This window comes from Cucumis melo, chromosome 10 (assembly GCF_025177605.1).
Source record: "Cucumis melo cultivar AY chromosome 10, USDA_Cmelo_AY_1.0, whole genome shotgun sequence".
In the NCBI taxonomy this organism is placed as follows: Eukaryota; Viridiplantae; Streptophyta; class Magnoliopsida; order Cucurbitales; family Cucurbitaceae; genus Cucumis; species Cucumis melo.
In genome coordinates, this window is record NC_066866.1 from 7,460,529 (window position 1) to 7,466,607 (window position 6,079).

The 6,079-nt window shown below is 27.0% G+C and overlaps 1 long non-coding RNA gene across 3 annotated transcripts; it reads right to left on the bottom strand.

The window, feature by feature from the left end:
* LOC127151219 (uncharacterized) lies at positions 1-3,866 on the bottom strand. Of its 3 annotated transcripts, XR_007823979.1 has the most exons (7): positions 3,591-3,855; positions 3,200-3,284; positions 3,000-3,108; positions 2,708-2,819; positions 2,544-2,603; positions 488-928; positions 72-391 (listed from the first exon to the last, which is right to left on the bottom strand). It is a non-coding gene; the product is annotated as an uncharacterized LOC127151219 (long non-coding RNA). The 3 variants fall into 3 exon arrangements; XR_007823980.1 differs by having other exon boundaries at positions 1-928; XR_007823978.1 differs by lacking the exon at positions 3,000-3,108 and having other exon boundaries at positions 72-928; positions 3,591-3,866.
* Between the last annotated feature and the right edge of the window lie 2,213 nt (positions 3,867-6,079).

Sequence of the window (6,079 nt, forward strand, 5' to 3'; positions counted from 1 at the left end):
CATATCATTTCCAAAACTTTGCATCATATTCGTATCATTTACAAAACCAATATAAACAATTTCATCATATTTCCAAGAATTCAACTAAACATCATCTAATTAACTAACTTAGCCCAAAAGTATATCATCTCCATACATAAAGTTTCATAACAGCAACCCCAGGGCCCCTACACATGAACAATTCACCTATCAACAATTCACCTAAACCCTAAATCACAACAATGTCTCAAAAGTATAACAATCAACCCCCTCCATATTAACAATTCAAAAAATCAACTACAACAAAAAGTTTCCTGCTTCAGAATCACAAATAAGTCATAGATTATATGTACGAACCCAAAAACTCAGCCAACTCAACCCGCACCTCATCTAACTCGGCCTGTGAGTATGGCTTTCGTGTATCAATATGTAAACATGCAAAATAAATGAATTAGTATTCATGAAAATTATTATACCCACAAAAGAAATAGTTTAATATATAACATACCGAATTCGAGATGACAATGCTCCCAATATTTAGAATTTCTCTCATAAACTTCATGATATAGTATCCGCACGCAATTTAAAATATGACACCAGAACATGAAAGGCAAATAAATACTTGCGAAAGAAACTAATAATAGCATATCTTTTAGGAACAAAATCTCCTCAAACATGATAGATACAAATTACAAAAAGGTTTCTAACTAAACGGTTTTTATCAGAGCCTGATTAATAAACAACCAACATTCTTGCCAATAATTTAAGCCACTATGGTTATAGAGGCACCTGTTGTCTTCGTCATGCTAATCGTAAAGTTGTAGCCTCAGATAGAATTTTAAGTTCAGCCTCCTCTTCCAAGTTCAAACTAAGCAACTCCGATGCACTTTCATATGTCAGCATGTAAGTTGGTTTGATGATTGAGTTTTCCATAGAGTATTCTGCAATGCTATTAGGGTACAAGGTGTTATTATTTACAGGTTTGTCTCCTTAGTAAAAACATCTTAATGGATGCCATAGTTCCATGAAAGCAAAAATTCTATTGTATAGTTTGACCAGATAAAAGATTTTTTTCACAATCTCTAATGAATGCTAGCTCAAACAACAAATATAACAAACACAGACAAGAAGAGTTCTCATGGCAATAAAAAGTAACAATGAAAAGGAAAGAACGATAATGTGCAAGCTACAACACAAAAACTTTCGCATAGGGTTTTCCGATTTAAGCACATAAACCACCAAATCTTCTAGTTATATGATATCAAAAACAAACTTCACCATTTGTTCTCTAAAATAACATTTGTAGTAAGGTATCTTTCATATTAAAGTACAATAAGGTAAGAACAAGCTTTGATTTCCATCAGAATAGAGGACAACAACATTTCTAGGGAGGAGGTGTCTTGTAGTAAAAACAACCAAGTACATAAACAAGCTTTAACTTCCATCAGAATGAAGGACAACAGATACAGTAACTGTAGAGGCTGTTTTATTTAATTCAAAACACATTAAAATAACAAACTATTATTTATATGTAAAAGGAAAAAAGGAGTAGAAATTAGTCCTAATTTTAGGTGACAAATGTCTAAACAAACAATTTTAAAGTATTATTTGACTACCTTCCTATCCATTAACACTTTGAAGAAACTATTTAAATAAACAAATTGTTACACTAACATTATAAATGTTAAAGTTGTTAGGTAATTATGTGGAATCTTCATATTAAACAAACAAATTAAACAAAGAATACTACAACTTTTACAAACAGTCAACCAGCTTCCAAGTTTTATTAAAAAAGAAAAACAAGTTAGACCCATGATTCAAGGCTTTGTTCAAATATAAAAACTGAGATAAAAGAGATTGTGAATTACAATTTTGTCTATTAGAACAAGATATTATGAACAATAATGTTTCAAGAAATTTTTTTCCTTTTTTTATTAATTTCAACAATTACAAACTAAAATGATGAACAAATCAAGAACATAAAAAAAAAATCGATCTATTCCAAGATTGTTATTCAGTTCTTTAAAAATATAATTGAAATGATAAACATAAACAAGAGATTCGATACATAGAGATTTGCATTTTTTTCTTGTTTAGAGAAATTGAGTTAAGAATACAAGTAAAAACACATAAAATTTATATATAATCAGCAGATTACAAATCATTCTAATTATAACAATGGAGTCAGTAAAAAGAAAGAGATCCAGAGAAAATTTTCGGATGGGAAAGAAAATTTCTTTACCCAACAAAATGCAAATTCTTGAAGCAAATTTTTATTTCGTTTTCTTCTCAATTAGCAGAATAGGATTTCACACAAGAAATTATGATATGGAGGAGAATCGAGAAATATTTACTTTAGATTAATCATCACGCAATCAATCTATTGCATAATCAAATTACACATATCTCAAATGTATTCAGCTTCTATCGCACAATCAGAGTAAAAGAAGCCCATGATTAAGAGAGAGATCTCTTCCACTTCCAATTTTAGTTCGTCTCTGATTATCACAATAGGATTCCACACAAGAAATAATGATTATACAGAAGAACCATGAAATACTTACTTCAGAAAGAGGCGATTCTTGGGGAGAAGTTTCGCCAGTTCAGGAGCAAGCACCACATGCCTACAAGAAATATATATATAAAAAAAAAAAAAACCATGAATTCCAATTAGAGAAATGGATTCGAAAACTGGAAGATAATTGAAGAGAGAAGAAGAATGGCAGACCTTGGAGAAGCGGTGAAGAAGAAGGGGAAAATGAGACGAAAAGCTTTTGTACATTCAAGAATATGCAAGCATTATAATGAAAATTTCAAGTTGTCCAATCATTCCAAGTTTCCTACGTGGAAAATAGTCCATAATGAAAATTCGATAATCCAAAATTATAACATCATAAAGAGAAAGCAAGAAATGGATTGATTAAGATCATGAATCCAACCAAGTCAGACAATGGAGGCATTTCTTCATACAAGTTGTGAACAAAAACGGAAAAAGGTAAAAATGAAAAAGAAAAACCAACCAGGAGATCAGGAAAGGCTCGTCTAAACTATTAAAGACATTGATAATCAAATTCTCATTAGTAACTGCCTCAATTTGTGGCCCTCGAAATTGCCCATTAATCAAAATACCTTGAAAAAGAAAAAAACACACGCACACTGTGGGAAATACATCTTTAAGCTAAACAAGAGAATGAGTGTTGCATTGATACAAAACTAATACCTGTTCCTTTACTCCAAGAGGCCAAATGTCTCCATATGTGATATTCCAAGTAAAAAACTTATATGGGTCTTCACCATTGATGCAGCTGAAGCTCAAAACCAGGAAGAAGGAAGTGAGTGAATATAAGAAACTATTTTCTCTCATTTTAGAGAAAAGGGGTCAATGGGAAATGAGAAAATGGAAGAAGAAAAGCTTATACACAATTCGAATGCGATGACTAAGATTTTCAGACACAGTTCATTTTCAATAACATCGCAAAACAGAATGGAATTTCTCAAAAAACATTCAAAATCAAGGTTAAAGCTAAAAGATGATAAAATTAAAAAGAAACCAAAAAGTTTAAGAAGCGTACCACAAGATTTAACCTAACTATTAAATCTCCACCACTCACCTTCAACAAAATCAAGACACAGGTAGGAGAACCAATCGAAGCTTAAAAAATGCAAAGAGGCTTGAAAAGATCTAAACGTCCAGAAGTGTGTCGATAATGGAAGATAGAACAACGCTTGACCTACACGTTCAGCTGAAGAAGTTTGGAACGAATGAACGTTCGGTTGAAGAAGAACGCTCGGAACGACGATGACAGAGTGACCTTGACCAAGCTGAAGAAGAACAGCGCTCGGTGATGGAGCGACACAAAGTGAAGAAAAAATTGGGGAAGGCGCGAGTTTAAAATTTGAGGAAATTTTGAAAAATTTTGAAGGGTTATTCTAAGAAATATGGTTTTTTTTTTTGAAATTATTGACAAAAATAGGGTGAGGTGAAAAGAAATTGCAAAAATAGGGTGATGGGGCAAAATATTTTCAAAAATAGAGTGAATTTGGAATTTTGGAAGGAAATCGTGTATGAGGTACACGATTTACCATGAATTCGTGTACCTCATACACGACTTGCATGGAAGTCGTGTACGGGGTACACGACTTCCACATCAGCTTGGACTTGTTGACCGTCCAAGTCCCGTCCAACGTGGCAAGAAGTCGTGTACCGGGTACACGACTTCTTTGTTTTAATTTAATATTATGTTGTTATTTTTTATTATTATTATTATTAGTATTATTATTAGGAAAGGAAGGAATGGATAAAATTATTATTACTACTATTATGTTTAGTGTTGTTATTATTATTATTATTATTATTATTATTATTATTATTATTATTATTATTATTATTATTATTATTATTATTATTATTGTTATTATTATTATTATTAGTATTATTATGTTATTATTATTTTTATCAATATTATTATTATTATTATTATTAGAATTATTATTGGATGACAACTCAAATTATGTTTAGCAAATACTTGTGTTAGTTTCCTTTATGAAGATTTTAATATAATTTCGGTGTAAACGATATGTTATAAATTTCAATTGAATCGAGATAAATTGTTTGTGTACTAAATGTGTAAGTTTTCAAGAGTTTATAGTCAAATTTCTTAGTAAAAAACTACCATACTTATAAAAAGGTTAGACATTTAAAAAATTAATTAACAATGTCTTATACATTTTTAATTGAAATTAACAAGAATTCAAAATTAATTTACAAACTTTTAATTATCCTCATCACCCTCTACGACATCATCGCCTTGCCGTCGTCGTCTACGTCGCATGCGTCTACGATCTGTGTCAGCAACAGTAATTCGTCGAGTCTGTTGAATAATGTGATCTACGCGCTCTGTGGTTCTAGCACATATTTGCCCTAAAGCTTCTATACCGTGTTCCACGGAGAAAGTTTGTACTTCGTCAACAAAATCATATTGAAAGATTGCAAGTAATACAAACCAAATTATTGTTTTATTTTGATTACCGTCCAAGTCCCGTCCAACGTGGCAAGAAGTCGTGTACCGGGTACACGACTTCTTTGTTTTAATTTAATATTATGTTGTTATTTTTATTATTATTATTATTATTATTATTATTATTATTATTATTATTATTACTACTATTATTATGTTTAGTGTTGTTGTTATTATTATTATTATTATCATTATTAGTATATATTATTATTATTATTATTATTATTATTATTAGTATTATTATTATGATTATCATTATTATTATTATTATCATTATCATTATTATTATTATTATTATTATTATTATATATTATTATTATTATTATTATTATTATTATTATTATTATTATTATTAGTATTATTATGATTATCATTATTATTATCATTATTATTATTATCATTATCATTATTATTATTATTATTATATATTATTATTATTATTTATTATTATTCTTATTATTGTTATTAGAATTATTATTATATATTATTATTATTATTATTATTGTAATTGTTATTATTATTATTTATTTTTATTATTATTATTACTATTACTATTACCGTAATAATTATTGTTATAATAATAATTATTATAATTATGATTATTATTATTATTATTATTATTATTATTTATATTATATTATTATTATTATTGTAATTGTTGTTATTATTATTATTATTATTATTATTATTATTATTATTATTGTAATTGTTGTTATAATTATGATTATTATTATAATAATTATTATTATTATAATTATTATTATTATTATTATTATTATTATCATCATTATCATTATTATTATTATCATTATCATTATTATTATTATTATATATTATTATTATTATTTATTTTTATTATTTGTATTATATATTTATTTTTATTATTATTATTATTATAATTATGATTATAATAATAATAATAATAATAATTATTATTATTATTATTATTATTATCATTATCATTATTATTATTATTATCATTATCATTATTATTATTATTATATATTATTATTATTATTTATTTTTATTATTATATATTATATATTATTATTATTATTATTTATTTTTATTAATATTATTAT